A 20220-nucleotide genomic window follows, 5' to 3' on the forward strand; every position below is an offset into this window, starting at 1 on the left:
CTAAAGCTTTGTGCTTTAAGATCTTCAGTTATTTATGCACATGTATAAAGTACTAGAATGCATCAACTTTTAACTGTACTTTTCAAATGAGACTTTATTCCAGATCTCAGTCAACTTCTTATCCGAGCTCGGTTGCGTTGAACATACCATCTATTTATTTGGATTATCTTCTCCTAAGGTAAGCTCTCTTATTCATTATACTGGATTGGCTGATAGTGCACAGTACATGCTTTTACAACCGAAAGATGGCAATGACTATGTCTTACAGCGCAATATGGAGACGGAGCTGAGGTCGTGTGGTGTATTTAATGCAATTAAAACGTGCATTGGTGTTATTCCTGAGGGCTTGCCGTTGTTTTGATCGGTGTGCATTCTGCGGTGGTTTCACAAGGCGCAATCAATCACCCCTGATACTGAGAGTATATAAGCCTCGTACTCACCTGTCTTTGCGTTCGCAGATACTGATGCCAGCATTTACAACCCACCCTCCCTACCACCATCACCAGGTCGGTTCCGTCCATACTCAAGGGGGATTAGATTCTGGCCTGTCTTCATCTTCAGACAGGAACCGCAAGAATCAGTGACCCCCGGATTTGAACTATGGTCGGGGCCTACGCCAAAGAACTATACTGTGTTACATTCTAAACTTGGTTGCTAACTACTGTTAAATAAACTCATATATCAAGTCTTAACCTATCTTCGAGTCTTTCTGGTAGAAATTGATATACTACCTTCTATTCTTGCTGACCATAAAATGATCCATGTCATGTTTGAGTTTGATAGTTTGGTTGAAAAAAGATCTGGGTTTAATTACTGGAAGCTAAATAACTCTCTCCTTGGAAATGAAAAATTTCAGGAAGTTGTTAAAGATATTATAAAGGATTCTTATAGTAAAGCAAATGCTTCTAAAATGTATGGGAAATATTGGGAATTTATGAAGTATTCAATAAGAAAGTTTGCTATCAGTTTTGGAAAAGAATTGGCCAAAGCTAGAAGGGTTAAGGAGGATTCCATTATTAAATATATTACTCTTATATATGAAAAACATAGTTTATCGCAGATAGACAAAGACATGTTAGCTAACTTACAATTAGAATTGGATCAAATATTTGAGAATAAAGCAAAAGGAGCATTTGTGAGGACAAGGTGCAAATGGTTGGAAGAAGGAGAAAAGAATTCAAAATATTTTTTTAATCTTGAAAGAAGAAATACTGAATTGTCCTCTTTAAAAAGACTTACGATTGATTCCAAAATTTCAACGGACTTAAATGAGATCTCTCTGTTTGTAACCAATTTTTATAAAAAATTATACACAAAAGATGAAGGTATTAGTGATGCAGAGACTTTTTTGGAAAATATTAAAAGTAATTCTAGGGTGATAGATGAAGACTCAAAACCTTTTTGTGATAAGGAAATATCATTGGAGGAAATTCATAAAAATATTGCCAAATTGAAGAATAATAAATCACCAGGTAATGATGGTTTAACGGCCGAATTTTATAGAACTTTTCAGGAAGATCTCTCTGTGTTCCTTTTACATGTTTTTCAGGAAGTATTGGAAAATGAGAAAATGCTGCCTACAATGAATCAGAGTTTAATAACCCTTATTCCAAAGTCAGGAAAGAACCCACTTAGTATTGACAATTGGAGGCCCATTTCATTAATTAATAATGATGCTAAATTATTGTCAACTATATTTGCAGAGAGGCTAAAACTTTGTCTGGATAAAATAATTGATGACTGCCAATCTGGATTTATGCGTGGCAGATATATTGGAAATAATATTCGTTTAGTTTTGGACCTAATTGATTATAATTTCTTAATTCAAGATGAAAGTTATATATTATTCATTGATTATTATAAAGCCTTTGACTCTGTAGACCATGCTTTTTTGATGGATACCCTTGATTTTTTTGGCTTTGGTAATAATTTTATTAGAGCAATTCGTACAATGTATAGCGACTGCAATGCTTCTATTAAATTGCCTTTACAACTCCCAGATTTAACATTTCTAGAGGTGTAAAACAAGGGGACCCTATAGCTCCTTTCTTATTTTTATTAGTTATGCAAGTGTTGTGTCTTCATGTTAAAAATAACCCATTTCAAGGTATTCGTTTATTCAACAAAGAAATAAAGTGTTCACAGCTTGCAGATGATACAACCATATTTTTGAGAAATGACAAAGAAATAGATGCAGCACTCAAGTGTTTAGATATGTTTTCGTCAGTCTCTGGCTTAATTATAAATATTAATAAGTGTGAATTGTTCCCTTTAAAAGACATACCTGATGGTGTAGGGGAATTGTGTGGAATACCAGTTAAAAACCAAGTTTCTTGGGGATCATAATATGTAAAGATCAAAAGGAAAGAATTGACGTTAATTATTTTCCATTAATTGATAAAGTGCAAAAGAAATTTAATGTTTGGCTAATCAGAGATTTATCTTTGACTGGTAGAATATTGCTGTCAAAGGCTGTCTAGATTATCTTATACAGCAATGGTTTTAGATGCTCCAAAGTCAATTATTAATCTAGTTAATAAGAAAGTGTACAATTTTATTTGGAAGAATGGACCACATTACTTGAATAGAGGAATATTAGATAATTTATTTAAGCAAGGTGGTTTAAATGTTATAGACTTTGAAGTTTCTAATACTGTTTTTAAAATTAAATTGATTCAGAATTTTATCAAATCTAATGACAAATTGTGGTATTATATTCCAAATTTAGTTTTCAACAAAATTGGTGGTATTAAGTTTCTCCTCAATTGCAATTTTGATATTAATAAAATCCCCATTAAGCTGTCTAACTTTCATAGGCAAGCTCTGTTATCCTGGATGCTGGCATACAAACACAATTTCTCTCCCCATAGATGTTTGATTTGGAATAATAAAAATATCAAATATAAGAATAAAACACTTTTTCTGGAATATTGGTTTAGTAACAATATTTTATTGGTGAGACAGTTGTTTCGCCATGATTGTCATTTACTTTCATACACAGGAAAATCCCCAGTGTTAAATTAACTCTACCAGTGTTGAATCAACGCTGTTTGGTGTTTGTGTGGTCCGCACCAGGATCGGTGTTAAGGAAGACTGGTGTTAAAAATATAACTCTGAATCAGTGTTAAACTTAATGAGATAATGAAGTGATGATTGGGACATTGATGGTGGGCACCTGCTGGTCATTCAAATCAATTACATTTTGGACATTTTCCTGTCTCTGAGTTTTTGTTTTGGTGACTCGTTTTCTGAAGAAAATACTAAAATAATAAAGAAAGACAAATTATTAAATGCAATAGATGAATACTGTTGGGTGTATGCATCCAAAAGCTGCAATCTATCACGTTTGCCTCTCTATCAGCATCTCTGTTTGAAAAATAAAATGATAACTTGCAGAGTTATTTTCTAAATGGATAAGTTTAACTTCTAAACAGCTGTCAGAACAAAATACAAGAGCTCAACTATTCCAGTATCCACACGCGTGATTTAGTAGACAAATCTTCTTTCTGACGTGATGTCTCACAAGTCAAATATACATTTATCACAAAATGTATCACATTAAATCTTAAGTTTGTGTTTGTTATGAGTTCATTTGAAGTCACCATTATTGTGATTAACGTTTCCTTTAGTTAGGCACTTGTCCCCTGACCTTCACAGTTCTAACTCTCCTCTTTTAACAATAGCAACAGTGTTTTAGTAAGACGCTTGTTCATCGAAACATTTGATCACAAATTAATTATGAAGAAACAGGCATATAAAAAAGCACTATGCAAGTGACGTTGTATTAAATAAGACTGCCGTCATGCTTTAGTGTGTTTTTTGTTGTTGTTGTTGTTGTTTTTTGCTTAAGAGAGACTTCATGATTTCTGATACAAATCTCAACAATGGTGACAGTTAATGATAAGAAAGTTGCAACATTTTTGTCATGTTGCAATGCATGATGGGATTTATGAATGAGTTTTCTACAATCCTGGTACCCAGCATGCATTGCGGCATGACGTTTTGTTGTTGATTGTCAACATGATTGTGTTTTATAGGCTGATTGTTGATGTCTCAGTGTGTCTGACTTACACCACAGATTAGATTTGGGTTAACAATATTTAACTCTTCAGGGTATGTGGACTTTTACAGCACTGTTGGATTTCATGTAAGCTTCACAGGGTTGGCAGAACATAAATTAAACACTTATATTCAGTGATTACTTTTTTATAATATCATTGAATCCCAAGACTTATACTTTCATACTAATTAACATAGTAACAGTTATAGACTTCATTTCTCTCATCTTCCTCTGCTTTAACAGATGTGTTTTATAAACACACTGCCACAATGAGCAGAAGAAAACTAACACCAAACTTCAAGACCCAGGTACCCAACTAAAGGAAACGCTAATCGGAGCAATGGTGACTTACTTTATTAACCAGATTTACAGCAGTTCTTTAGAAGTTAAACCTATCATCCATGTAACAATGCAAGCAAGTTGTAATTTTAGTTTTCAAACAGAGATGATGATAGTGTTCATTTAACTATGGGGATTTCATCTATTGCATTTAATAATTTGGCTTTCTTCCTCATTTTAGTATTATTTTCTCCAGAAAAAGAGTCAACAAAATAAAAAATTTAAGACAGGAACAATTCCAAAATTTAGTTGATTTGACACGGAATGACCAGCAGGTGTTCACAATTAATGACTCAATCACTTCATTATCTTATTAACTTTAACACTGATTTAGTGTTTTTTTAACACCAATCTTGGGCTATTGTTTACACGTGGGCGGCTATTTTCATAAACGGACATTTCAACCTCTCCGGTTTCAAAAATAATATCGTGCACACATGTCAGTTTTCAGAAAAGTGTTTATTTACATGTACCCGTGCATATTTGCCGTCAAGAGACGCTTAAGCCCACGTAAGCCAATCACCGGCCGCGCTGGTGGTGACGTGAACTGGTTCTTCATGTTGGAGGGAGGAGTTGTTGCAGTAGGTGATTGATGACGTCAACGTACCGCGAGAGCGAGTTGAGGAATCACACGTAGAAGTCTAATTTCGAATCGCTCTCGCAGTACTTTGACATCATCCGTCTGTCGGTTCTTGCATCGCCGCATGAAGTCAAACACGTGTAAAATTGCTGATCTCCGAGCACTCGTCTCTGCTCCTCGACATAATGGAGCAGCTGTATTTGCAAATACAAACACACTAAACGAGTTTGCACGAACATAAATGTGATCTTGGAAGCGTTCAGAGTAGCAGTCACATGTACATGGGTCGCGCTTTTGACGTGGGTGCGGGCTCTGGCGCATTCTCTGCGGCGTTGCCTGCTTGGGCATCCGTTTGTCTCACTTTGCATGCAACCGTGCAACCGAAGATTTTCAAGATCTCCACTCTAGCCTTGGGCTCTGTTTACACGTACATGGTTATTTTTAAAAACGGAGAGATTTACCTTCGTTTGTGCCCCTCGTTTACACGCAAACGGAGAACTCGCCTCTGAAACCGATTGTTTCTAAAAACTCCGGCCAGAGTGGAGATCTTGAAAATCTTCGGTTGCACGATTGCATGTAAACTGAGACAAACGGATGTTTAAGCAGGCAATGTCACAGAGTATGCGCCAGAGCTCGCACCTACGTCAAAAGTGCGACCTATGTTTACAAGTGACTGCTACTCTGAACGCTTCCAAGATCACATTTATGTTCGTGCAAACTCATTTCGTGTGTTTGTATTTGCAAATACAGCTGCTCCATTATGTCGAGAGGAGCAGAGATGAGTGCTTGGAGGTCAGCAATTTTACGCGTGTTCGACTTCATGCAGCGCTGCATGAACCGACAGACGGATGATGTCAAAGTACCGCGGGAGCGATTCGAGGTTGGACCTCTGCGTGTGATTCCTCGGCTCGCTCTCGCGGTGCGTTGACGTCATCGATCACCTACTGCAACAACACCTCCCTCCAACATGAAGAACCAGTTCGCGTCACGACCAGCGCTGCCGGTGATTGGCTTACGTGGGCTTGAGCGTACGTGTAAATAAACACTTTTCTGAAAACTGACATGTGTGCACGATATTATTTTTGAAACCGGAGAGGTTGAAATGTCCGTTTATGAAAAAAGCCGTCCATGTGTAAACATAGCCTTGGTGTGGATTATATAAACACAGAGCAGTGTTAATTTAACACTGGGGATTTTGCTGTGTATGGAGATTTTCTGGATAAATTCAAACTTCCAATATCTGCAAAGGATTATGCAGTTGTTTTTGATGCAATACCTTCTGGTCTTCTTCAGTTGTTGCGTGCAGCTAATGCTGTTGATTTAAATATAACCTTTGACTTTAATTTGAGGTTAGAGGGTATAAGTATTGTTGATAAAAAATGCAACAATAGTTTTCTTAGACAAATTTGCCGTTCATTGAGAATACCCCTAGCTTAAAGTTTTTGGAATTCACGTTTCCAGCACATTAATTGGGAAGATGCTTTTATGGTTTCCAGAAGATACTGTGTCATTAATAAGATTCGTGAGGTTTCATTTAAAATTATTCACTGTATTTACCCAGTAAATCAGGTCATAAAAAAATTTAAGAAAGATATTGATTTGAATTGTCTTTTTTGTAATTTGAATGAGGAGACTATTTGTCATCTTTTTTTGGATTGTATTTGTACTAAAATTTTTTGGTGTGACTTTAAGTTTTTTTTTAAGGAGGTTTCTGGGATTGACATTACTCTGGAGGATAAGAATATTATATTTTTCTATGATAAGCCTTTAGAAAAGAAAATTAGTTTTGTTCTTAATTTGTTTATTATTTTGGGGAAATATCACATCCATAAATGTCGCTGGGCAAAAAATACACCTAACTTTGTACAATTTAAATTTGAACTTTGTCATTATCTCAAATCATTGGAGGGTGTAAGGAACTCCAAGGCAAAAAAGACTATAGACTGTTGTAAAGCCTTGAAATGTTATCCTTTTTAAGGACTTTTTTATCTGTTTTGTAAATTTTGAAACGTTTTTCTTTTTATTTTATTTTTTATTGCAATACCCCTGTGTAAACAGTTTTCATTATTTGTATTATTGTTGTGTTGTTATTATTTTGTATTTGGTTGTTGTATGTTTTGTTATTCAATAAAAAAAAAGAAAAAAAAGGATGGTAAAATAAGGGGGGCCAAGATGGCGCTGTTCCGAGCAGACATGCTGCGATCCTAATCCTCAGACATCGTCGAGATTTACATGCAATAAGTGAAGAAACGTAGATTTTTTTTACACATTTATGTTAATGACGTTTTAGGGACTACTAATTTTGTTTGAAAACTCGGTCATATGGGCAAACGCAAAGCAAAACATCACTCCGAGGCGAATATGGAGAAAACTGAAAATATGGTGCCATCCCAACTTTTCGCTCCGTATCCTGTTGATACAATGCTGACAGATTTAACTGCTGATTCAGCTGATACAGCCAATCCAGAGAATCTTTGGCAACTCCATTACCGTGCACCCCAGCTAAAAACCCAGCGCCTAAAAAAGGAAAGATTACATCCCCTGACTCCGACCTCAACAAGGTTATGGCTGCCATTTAGTCTCTTTCCGCAAAATGTGAAGTAATTTTCGAAAAGGTTACATCTATGGAGACAACGGTGAGAAACACTGATCAAGCCATTACCTTCTTAAATGAAACCGTGGAAAAACTTCTTAAAGATACCACCAATCACAACGAGAGGATCTCCGTGCTGGAAAAGAATACTTCAGAATTGAGAGAAGAAAATAAACAACTCAAACTTCAGTTGCTGGAGGCAAACAGCTATCGAAGAAGGTGGGGTCTAAGACTGCACGGGATGAAGGAGGAAGATCATCAAGAAAACACTCACGATCTGGTGATCAAAGTTCTTGGCAAGATTTCCCTGAAAATAGCTGAGAAATTACCGGAGGTGGTGGATTCGGTGCATAAAATTGGAAAAAGGAAAGACGGCAACGCAGCGAGAGGTGTAATCATTCAATTCAGCATGCGTCACTTTCGTGATATCGTATGAAGGGATGCAAAAAGTTCAAAATTTCTGGAGGATGCCCATCTCCGTTTAAAAGAAGACTTGTCACCTGATGAAAGAGCGGCACGAGCCAAGGTTTGGCCGCTGGTTCAGAAAGCTAGAGAAGAAGGAAAGAGAGCGTCATTCATCGGTGCTTTTGGTTACATCGAAGGTAAAAAAAATAACATTGACATTTAGTTACTTAACATTAAGTGACAAAGGACATATACAGACAATTCATGTCTGATGTTTTCTTTGGACGATTCATTGTCCCAAACAACTTATAATGAAGACTTTTGTTGACATCTTGTTGCATGTAATATCCCGTTGGGTCTTTGTTTTTTGTAACCAAATACCTTAATCTAATTTAGGAGGTCTTGTTCATTATTGTTTTTTGTTCTTTTTTCTCTACTGGATGACTGTTTATAATTTTGGGAAATTATACTTTATTTCTCTCAATGTCAGAGGTTTAAGGAATATTGATAAAAGGAAGACACTTTTTCTTTTCATTAAACACAGAGAAGCTCAAATAATTTTTTTCCAAGAAACACATTCTTGTGAAAATTATTTAAAGTTCTGGAAATCGCAGTGGGGCGATTCTGTATTTTTTTGTCATGGAACAAACCATTCTGCAGGGGTCGCTGTTTTTCTTAAACAAATTTAAGGGAGATATAGTGGAGACAGTTTATTCTGGAGAAGGGAGGTGGATTATAATAATTTTAAACAAAGATGATACGAAATTTATCATTTGCAATGTTTATGGACACAATAATAATTCCTTGAATGTGTGTATGTTTAAAAAACTTAGCCAGATATTACTAGACTTAAAAAAAAAAAATACACAGATGCTTATCTCCTGATTGGGGGCGACTTTAATGAAGCTCCCAATGATTCCATGGATAGAATCCCTCCAAAGACCAGTACATCTAAGATCTTTGAGTTGCTTTGTGATAATTTACAAGTTTCTGATGTCTGGGGTTTTCTACATCCACATAATAAGGAATATACATGGACAAATAATGATTTGACACGCAAATCACGAATTGATTTTTGGCTCTTATCTACTAATGCAGTCCAATTTGTTTCAGATACTTCAATTGGTTATTCACCTTTATCAGATCATAAATTAATGTCAATTTCTTTAATTGGTAAGGCAGACAGCTGTAAAAGAACTCGTGGTTATTGGAAATTTAATAAGAAGTTACTATTGGATAAAAAATTTGTAGAACCTGTCAAGAATAATGCTTCTATTTTGGAAGATGAATCTATGAGTCAGATCCAAAGATGGGAGTTTTTTTAATTCAAAATCAGACAATTGGCAATGCGTAGAGGTAAAGAACTTAAAGTGGAAAATTCTAAAAGATGTCAGGATATTTTAAATGAGCTTCACAAATTATTATCTAAAGACACTTTAAATACAGATGAGGAAACTTTATTATCTAACCTAAGAAACGAAATAGACCACCATACTTAGAATTAGCTATGGGTGCATTCATAAGATCTAGGGCTAAATGGTTGGAATCCGGAGAGAAAAACACCAGTTATTTTTTTGCTCTGGAAAAGAGAAATATAAAAAGAAATTGTATAACAGCTTTAAAAATTTATGATAGCATAAACAAAATACCCTGTGAAATTAAAAAATATGTATACTCTTTTTTTAATAAACTGTACTGCTCAAGTTATAACGAAACTTTTGCAAAATCCTTTCTTCAAAAAGTCAAACCTTACACTCCTGTGATCTCTAGTGAGTTTCAAACGCTTTGTGAAAGTGAGCTTTCTTTAGCTGAACTTACCAAAGCAATGCAATCTATGAAAAAAGGTAAATCCCCCGGCTCAGATGGCCTAACTATCGAATTTTATATATACTTTTGGGATATTATTAAGAGACCATTAAAATGTATAATGAATGCTTTGTTAATGAAGAATTATGTTACACTATGAAACAAGGTCTTATTACCCGGATACCAAAACCAGGCAAAGACCCTCTCTCCCTTGACAACTGGAGACCAATAATATTGTTAAATTTAGATTATAAACTTTTATCATTAGTTTTGGCAAAAAGATTAAAATCTGGTCTATCTGAAATAATTAATGAAACTCAAACAGGTTTTAGTCCCAAACGACATATAAGTTGTAATATTAGGCTAATTATGGATCTTATAGATCAGGGGTTCTCAAAGTTTACATTCAAAGGTCCAAATCTAAATTCTCATCATTTTCATAGGTCCGGAAAAACTGGTTATTACAAAAATTGTCAAGCATGGTAATAACTTTATGTAAATCACTTGTTTATATAACAAATCAACACAAATAGTTTGGGAGAAACATAAGTGTGTTTTGCATTTAAAATAAAAACATTTTTTAAACATAAACACAAAAAATATGCCAAAAGTAACCAGGTGCAAAATACAGAGCAACCTAATTAGAGAAATGGCAAAGTTTGTTTTCCATCAGATGCATAAACCATGGCAAAAAAGTGGGGTTTGTTGACGGAGAAACTGACCAAAATTAGGGGTGCACCTATAAATTGGCTGATGATGCTTACTATGCTTCTCAATGAATTACAGTGAAATGCCGTTACATCCAAAAGCCAGGGGGCGCTCTCGTGCAGAATCTCAATATGCACTGCAGACGAAGAACCAGAAACACGCAGCTCCAGGAAATGTCTTAAGGATATATTTATATTGCTGTTCTTCAAACCTTTTCAGGTATTTTCATGATAATAAAGAATAGATATAAAGATTATGTTTGACGAGTGTTGCTTTATCAAATGCATGTTATAAACGACTCAAACCAACAGTGATTTCAGATCGATAAGGACTTACTGATCAAAAGCCGCAGTACATGAAGTAGCTGTGCATAATATCTGGGTGTGATAGCTACAGCCTCAAACACAGGACATTTTTAAATATCTCGTTTTATTTTCGGACCAGGAATACTCTTAAATCTAAAAAGATAAAAACTAAACGAATGGTTTACAAGTTTAATATGAATTTGTAAAGTAGCAAATGCACACATTTAATCATTCACATTGAAATGAATGCACTTGTAATATGAAGTGGACGCGGGTCCGGATCAAGTTCCCGTCGGGTCCGGATCTGGACCGGAGTCCGGACTTTGAGAACCCCTGTTATAGATTATGCCCATCATATTAATTCGGATGCAGTTATACTATTTTTAGACTTCTATAAAGCATTCGATACTATTGAGCATAAATTTATATTCTCTACTCTAGATTTGTTTGGTTTTGGGGAAAAATTTATAAAGATGGTTAAAATGATATATAAAGATATTAATAGTTCAGTTCTGCTGCAATTTGATACATCCAATAGATTTTCCATAAACAGGGGAGTTAGGCAAGGTTGTGGAATTTCCCCCTTTTTGTTCCTGTTGGTTGTGGAATTGTTATCTTTGAATATTCTAAATAATCCTGATATTAAAGGGTTAACAATTTTTGACCGTGAGATTACAATTTCACAACTTGCGGATGACACAACCCTGTTTTTAGAGGATACAACTCAGGTTGCGGGGGCCCTTGAATCTATTAATACCTTTTCACAAGCTTCTGGTTTAAAATTAAATATCCCCAAATGTGAAATTCTTTGTTTATATGATAACCTTGAAACCTCTGTAAATATTAGACCAATCAAAGACAATGTGAAGTATCTTGGTGTCCAAATCTTTAAGAAAATTTCACTTAGGCAAGAAATGAATTTCCTTCCTAAAATTAAAAAAGCAAAACTAATATTCAACAATTGGCTTCAAAGAGATTTATCCTTTCTTGGTAGAGTTCTTTTAATAAAAGCTGAAGGTCTATCTCACTTTATATACCCATCTCTCTCACTTTTTGTTCATGATAATACATGTAAAAAAATTAATAGTTTATTGTTTAACTTCTTTTGGAAAAACAAACATCAACATTTGAAAAAACAAGTTATCTGTGGTAAGAAAAGTGATGGAGGTTTTGACATGTTTGATTTTTTTGACGTTAATTATACCTTCAAAGTAAATTGGATAAAAAATTGTGTCAATTCACCAGATTCTTTTTGGTACTTTATTCCACAAAATATCTTTAAAAAAGTGGGAGGGCTTAAATTTTTGTTAACTTGTAACTTCTCTTCCTCTAAACTCCCCATAAAACTTTCTAAATTCCATGAACAAGCTCTGTTGGCATGGAAACTCTGTTTTGTTCACAATTTCTCCCCACATAAAGTGAAACTATGGAACAACGAAAGCATCTTAGTAAAGAACAAGTCAATTTTTTTTAAGAACTGGCATGAGAAAGGTATTGATTATCTTTGTGATATGCTAGATTCACGTGGGAATGTTTATTCTTATTATGATTTCATGTCTAAATACGATTTCCCAATTGTCCATAAGGAATTTCTTACAGTTGTTAAAGCTATACCTAATGGTCTTGTTCATTTAACGAGATGTCATTTATTATTTGAAGAAATTGTAAAAAGTGAACAGAGTTTTTAGTTGAAAACAAGAGTATTTTTGACCCAAAATGTTGTATCAGAAATACAAGAAATGTGTTTCAGTCAAAGAAAAAAATCACTCTGAGGGGTAATTTTTTTGGAATTCTTTAATAAATAAAATTAATTGGAAAAAAGCATGGATACTACCTTATAAATTTTGTGTCCCCAACAAAGTTAAAGAATTACATTTAAAAATTTTGCATAACATCTACCCCACTAATGAGATTATATCTAAATTTAGTAACACTAATTTGAATTGTACTTTTTGTAAGTTTGCCACTGAATCAGTTGATCATGTTTTCTTCAAATGCCCCCTTGTAAAATAATTTTGCTCTGATTTATCAAAGTTTCTGGGTTCAAAATCCAACCTGATCATAGATTTAAATATGTGTGATATATTCTGTTATTTTTCTCATTGTAAACAAAATATAGAATATATAGGAAATGTGTGTATTTTAATGGCAAAATATTATATTCATAAATGTAAATTTTCCCCAACAGTTCCCAAATTACCCAATTTTCTTTGTGACCTTAATTACCTAATTATAACACTAACAAAAAATTAATAATCAAAAAAGTGTCAAATTTGTGAATTTGTATAATGATCTGATGAATGTTACATAAGTCGCTTATTACCTCTGTATTTTATGTTATTTTTATTTATTTATTTATTTTATGTTTTTGTTTTTTATTTGTGTTCAATGATTGCCTTTCTATTCTTCTTTGTATTTATTGTATCTATGTCATCCAAGATTGTTTGATACTGTATCAGTATTTTTGTGTTCTATTTGAAAAAAAAAAGGATGGTAAAATACATAAAAAATGTTCAAGTAAAGTCGTGTATGGTTAATTTATTATTATTTGGTTGTCCAACCAAAGCACTTTCAAAAACTTTTAACAGAAATCATGATCAAGCTCATAACAACTTAAAATATAATCGGCACACACACTCAAAAAAATATTTAGGCCTAATTCATAAGATTTATGTATTTTGATTACATGTAACATTTCCATCCATTTGGATTACATACTTCTGATCTAAAAAAAACAAATAAACTTTATATGATAGATATTTTTTAGATATATGTAAATGAAACCAATAAAATTTATGTAATAGTTTTACTTAATCCAATGTGTTTTAAATGCATTAAAAAAATGGATTATGTATTCTTTATTAATAAACCCAATTCACTTAAAATGCATTACATTTAGATATCTTACTAATAAACCATTTATATATTCCTCCCCCATTCACCCTCCTAAATCACAATATGCTATAACAAAAAACCACAAAAAATAAAAGAAGAGCCAGACCACTTGGTTTTACATTTTATCAATTGATTTAATACTTCAAGGCATTACTCATAAGGCAGCAAAAAAGAGCAGCTAACAACTAGCATGACAGCCATGGCTTATACACCTCGTAATGTGTGCAAAAATTAAATAAATAAGTGTGTTTCAGACATTTCAGCCACAATCAACCTCAATCCACAAATAAGTGCAAACATTTTGAGCAAACAGGCTGCAGAAATACAAAAAACCCTGTAAAACTCGAGGTAGACATAAATCAGGGACAACAACATTACTTTAACATTTTCAGAAATCTGTGACATGATGTAATAATAATAATTTGGAATGATTGGGTGGTAAGAAAAACACACACATTGGCACATTGCTTAGTGTTTTGAGTGGCTGTGTGCCATTAACAATTTTCATGCATCTCTAATTACATGTTAGATATACATCAATTACATTTTTCAAAAACTTTTCAACTTTTAAAATTGTTAAAGCAATATTCCAATTTAGTAAGGCAAAAATCCCGATAATTTTCTAACCCCATATGTTTATGTTTTACTTTGTTCAGTCAAGAAGAAATAAAGTTTGAGTTAAAGATTCCAGGATTTTTCTCAATTTAAGACTATTTGACCTCAAGTTTACAGTTTCAATGCAGATTTAAAAGGGCTCCAAATTATACCGAATAAGGCATAAGGGTCTTATCTAGCCAAATGACCGTCATTTTCAAAAATAAAAATAAAAGAGGACTTTTAACTCACAACAAATTTTCACTAGCTGTGTGACACGCTAGCATGACATAATTGAAACTACCGCTCCAGCGTTTACAAGCGAGGAGAAAGAGGAGCGTTCAGATGTTGTTGTATGCGAAATGATACTACTTAATGTCTTTGGGTCCGTTTATTATTTAAAATGGTCCACAAATGTGCGTTTCACATTTGTGATGTGTAAACTTCAACGTTATTACGTAGTACACAATGTCGCACTGTGTATCACATGGATAATGCAAAACAAGTTGTTGTGTTTTAAAAGTTTTCTTGCCAAAAATGATAATCTTTTGAATAGATAAAACCCTTATGCCTTGATTGGGATCGTTTAGAGCCTTTAAAGCTGCTTTGAAACTTAACTGTTGAGGCCCAATAAGGTCTATTAAATTAAGAAAAATCCTGGAATGTTTTTCTCAAAAAACAATTTCTTCTCGACTGAACAAAAAAGACAAGCATTTTCGATGACAGACAGTAAATTATCAGGATTTTTGTTTAATGAAAGTGCAATATTCCTTTAATGTTAAAAAGTTCACTTGTAAATGTACAAAAATGTACCCACTTTGAGGGGGGTGCATCAGCGTGTCTGTCAGGTATTCACTGAAGCATCTTTCAGTGATTGCTTGGTTGTATCAAGTCCAGTTCCATTAGGATTTTTTGAAAGGTCAAAGGTGCACCTGATGTTCTTCTGGTAGTTCAGTTTAAGTGCATAAATGAGTCCAAAAAGTAATTTCACACCCATGTGTGACACCTAGTAGGTTTTGCAAAACTTCCACTGTCTGTGCAATCCCCAACTCACCAATTTCACAATTCTGGAGAAGAACAACAAAAAAATCAGTCCCAATAGCAGTCAAAGTGAAATTTTCAAAAATGTGCAGGCAAATTGTTTTACAAACTCTGATATTTAAAATATGTAGACTGATTCAAATGTGTAAAATAATAGAACATTAGTCACAAAACCATCAAGACCTGAAAACAGATAATCACCTTGTTTAAACATCTAGTTATCCATAAGATATTTATATACACACACGTGCACATACATACATATATATAAATAAATAGATATAAAAATAGAGTAGGTTGACATACACTTACCACATATTCTTGAATGTGTCTCTCCATGCCTTCTTTGAGGTAGATACAGATGTCTTCAACTAGAACAAGACAAAAAACCCACATTATTTAATGATTTTCTTTAACAATATTTTATGTAGATAATAGTTTTTATAGAGACAGATAAAGATTTTGTGAGACGAAGAGTATGTATTTTTCTGTTTCAGAAATATTGTGTCCCAGCATGTGTGTACACTACCGGTGAAATGTTTGGAAATAAGCCTCTTATGCTTATCATAACTGCATTGATTGAAAAAAAAACCCACCTGTTTCCAATATTGACAATAAATCATCATATTAAAATGATTTCTAAATGATCATTTGACACTGGAATGATGAAAATCCAGCTTTGCATCAGAAATCAATATCTTTGTAGCATAACTTACATACCCTGTCTAGCAGGTTGTCCCACCATATAGACGATGAAATGACGCTGTATCTGTAAAAAAAAAGTGTTAATTAGACACACAATGCACTCAACAACATAGTATAATTGTAACATTCTTTTGTTAATAAAGTCACAGAGATTATGATTATTTTATTCTGATAAGCCTATAGTAGCCTATGACTTTATTTATTTCTTAGGTTTCAAACATTAAACCACAAAAATTAACCAATAAAAGCAACAGACATTGCAGGGTAACTTCCAACAGACCGCCTGTGTAGTGAGGTGTATTTTACTCTGAAACATGCAACGTGTCACACATGTAATTAAACAACAGACAATTATATTTAAGATAATCACATCAAACTTGTTAACTTTACTCACCTACAATTTGGCGATTGTAGACTAGTGAGATGACGATCCAGTCCAATGCAAAATGGCGAAGTCCATGTGCTGTAGCGTCTATTTTTGATTTTGGCGCCACCTCATGACTGGAGTGTGAATAGACGTCATTTCCGCTTCTACTAAAGTCAGTTTCCTGAAATTTGTATGTAAACCAATCTCATAGAATTTATCCGGTTTGTTTCACGGCTAGATTTATTTAATTCATATTCATACATTTTAACTGATTAAATCTAATACTTTTTAAATTGAACAGATTTATATATATTCTAATAAATCGGATTACATATATTTTAAAAAACGAGTATTTAAATAAAATCTAAATGATCCAAATACTTAAAAGCTAATATTGCCAGGAATCGTTTTTTTGAGTGCACACACACACACATACCTAACAAATACATTTTAGTCAAAACGGTGTTTAATATAATTAACTATACCATGCATATTTCCCGTAAGTTTTATGGTAATATTAAATACACTTACTTTACGTCTGTCAATCATCTTAGTTCATGTAGGCTATAGTATTAGCAAAGCAACTCACTGATGTCCGTACTGTTTGGCTCACGCATGCTCAGTATCCATAGTTCTTTGATTAGTTCTACGGATGCGTCCGATAGAAACTGTTCTCAAATCAGTGAACTGGTGACTCCATAAATGCAGCAACCTGTTCCTTACTTGAGAATCGCTGTATCATGCTTTTCAGTAACACATGCGCAGTATTAACGGCTCATCAAGTCAGACGCGTCCGATAGAAACCGTTCTTGATTCAGGTGTTCAGTTTATCAGTGACTCTGGAATACCAGTATGTTTGCTGCGCATGCTCAGTATCAACAAAGTTCACCAGGTCTCGGTTCAGTCAGTGATACTGTTGGGGAGAGCTTCTACCAGTTTAGATACGGATTACTCTCTCTTAATTAGAATCGGAATGACTGTCAAGCACATCTGAAAGTGAGTTACTTGTGGATCATTGCTGTCTCGAGACACAATCTTTTTAAACGATTCAGTCCGATTAGGTGTACTGATTCAAGTCGTTCACTGAAAAGAACCAGTTCAAAAGAACAATTCGTTCACGAACTGGACATCACTAATCACACATCGTACATGGAGAAACCCGGGAGATGACGCTCCCACCCTAAACGAATAATTCAACGTTATATTCTCTTACTTGTGAACAATTATATGAACAAAATTGTTTGAGGTTCATTAACGTTAACCCATTTTAATTATAAAATGGAGTATAACCAGTAAATTTAGGAAAATAATACAATATAGGAAAAAAAACAAGCCAGCCAGCCCACCACTATAGAGTTGAGGCTAGCAGAATCAGCCCAATGTGGTTCATTACAAAGACAGATTAAACAGCCATTCTAAAGTCTGTGATTTACTGAAACATTTGGACTAGCTGGCATTTGGATCCAGGAGCTAGCAGGTTGTTACTTTGTTCAGTAACAAGGTTGTCAAAGCTCCCTGTGTGAAACTGGCATATTGGTTATGGCAATACAAGCAGACTGGTCATTGGTTCAGTTAGGAGAATTGTAATCCAGCCTGTGCTGTTTTTGTGGTCTCTGTGCTGAGGATAGAATTCTACCAATGCAATTGGGGAACCACAGTAACTGCACAGAAAGTTAGACACTCAGTAGAGATTCAAACTAGATGTTTGTTGAGAGCATTAGTAAGATTATTGCTTATTTAACAGCAGTTTTAAGGAAACCTGTATAGAAGGGCAGATTAACATACCAGTTTATAAGCCCCCATCATCTTAAAGACCACTTAAGTACTTTTTAACAGGAGTGATTTAAAAAAGGAACCTAGTCAGCACTGAACTGAACAGCAGTGATTTACAAAGTCAGCCCAGTTAGCCTTGAAATGAACAAGGGATCAATCTACTTGCTCTGGTCTTGAACAAGGCATGGGTTTCCATTTAATCCATCAATGCTTCCTTACAAGTATGCTGCTATAAGCTTCCTCTTAACGTATCAAATGATTAGGTTGTTGAAAACACTATGAGAACACTTGCCAAAGTGCTTTGAAATTGGAGACAGAACAAAATAGTTTTTAAAATGTAGATTTTAATAAAGACAAGTAAACATATTGCATGTACAAGCAGGTCAAAGCAGCTGAAGACACAGTTCTAGGATACCAAAACAACTTTAAAGAAAACTTGAAAAACTCATGAAAGAATCAATCTACTTGCTTTGTGAAGATAAGAGAACATGAATACAAGAGGCCTGCAATGAAAACATTGGAGAACTAAATGAAGTGCCGAAGTTGCCATGTCGAACTTGCCCATGATCACCAGCCCTACCGGGATTTGAGCACAGGTCTAACGCATGGGAAGTGGATGTTCTACCACTGGGCCACAGGGGTCTTACTGCCACCCAGCCCACCAGCATAGAGTTGAGGCTAGCAGAATCAGCCCAATGTGGTTTATTACAAAGACAGCTTCAACAGCCATTCTAAAGTCTGTGATTTACTTAAACATTGCACTAGCTGAGATTTGGACCAAGGATGTAGTTGGTTGTTACTTTGTTTAGTAACAAGGTTTTCAAAGCTCCCCATGTGAAACTGGCATCTTGGTTATGGTCAATACAAGCAGGCTGGTCATTGGTTCAGATAGGAGGATGGTAATCCAGACTATGCTGTTTTTGTGGTCTCTGTGCTTATGAGAGAATTCTAGCAATGCTTTAGAAGACAACTGCACAGACATATCGAAACTCAACAGGGAATCAAACTAGATGTTTGTAAGATCATTAGTAAGATTATTGCTTTTTAATAACAGGGAGCCTGTAAAGAAGGGCAGGTTAATATACTGCTTTATAAGCCCCATCATTTTAAAGTACTTTTTAACAGGAGTGATTTACAAGGCCAACCTAATCAGCACTGAACTGAACACCTGAACAGCAGTGATTTACAAAGTCAGCCCAGTTAGCCTTGAACTGAACAAGGGATCTATCTTCTTGCTCTGGTCTTGAACAAGACATTGGTTTCCATGTGATCCATCAATGCTTCCTGAAAATTATGCTGCTAGAAGCTTCCACTTAACTTGTAAAACGAATAGGTTGTTGAAAACACTAGGAGAACACTTACCAAATGTGCTTTTACATGGAGTCAAAACAAAACAGTTGTTAAACTGTAGATGATTGAAATTGAATTAAGTCACACATATTGCATAAAAAGCAAAGCAGCTGACAACACAGTTCTAGGACAGTGGTTCCCAACCTTTTTCTCTTGGCGCCCCCCCATGTACATATTTAACAATCCGAGACCCCCATATACTCCATTTTTAACATTTTTGTCAAAACATGTTTATTATTATGTTATCATGTTATTATTGTGTTTTATGGTGCTACTTAGCTGTAATTTTTAAGTTATGAAGGTTTAAATAAAACAAACCAACTGCAGTTGAACCAAAAAATTAGATTTCTGAAAAATTAAAAAAAAGGGAATAATGCTTGCTATGTTTCTCAATGAATTACGGTGAAATGTCGCTACATCCAAAAGCCAGGGGGGCGCTCTCGTGCAGAAACTCAAAATGCGCTGTAGAAGAAGAACAATACACACGCAGCTGTGATGACATGCAGCTCCATGGAATGGCTGAAGGATATATTTATATTATATATATATTTCTGTTCTTCAAACCTTTTCAGGTATTTTCATGATAATAAAGAATATGTTTAATAATTATGTTTGACAAGTGTTGCTTTTTCAAATGCATGTTATAAACGGCTCAAACTAACAGTGATTTTAGATCGATAAGGACTTACTGATCAAAAG

The sequence above is a fragment of the Misgurnus anguillicaudatus genome, chromosome 2, assembly GCF_027580225.2.
Source record: "Misgurnus anguillicaudatus chromosome 2, ASM2758022v2, whole genome shotgun sequence".
NCBI lineage: Eukaryota > Metazoa > Chordata > Actinopteri > Cypriniformes > Cobitidae > Misgurnus > Misgurnus anguillicaudatus.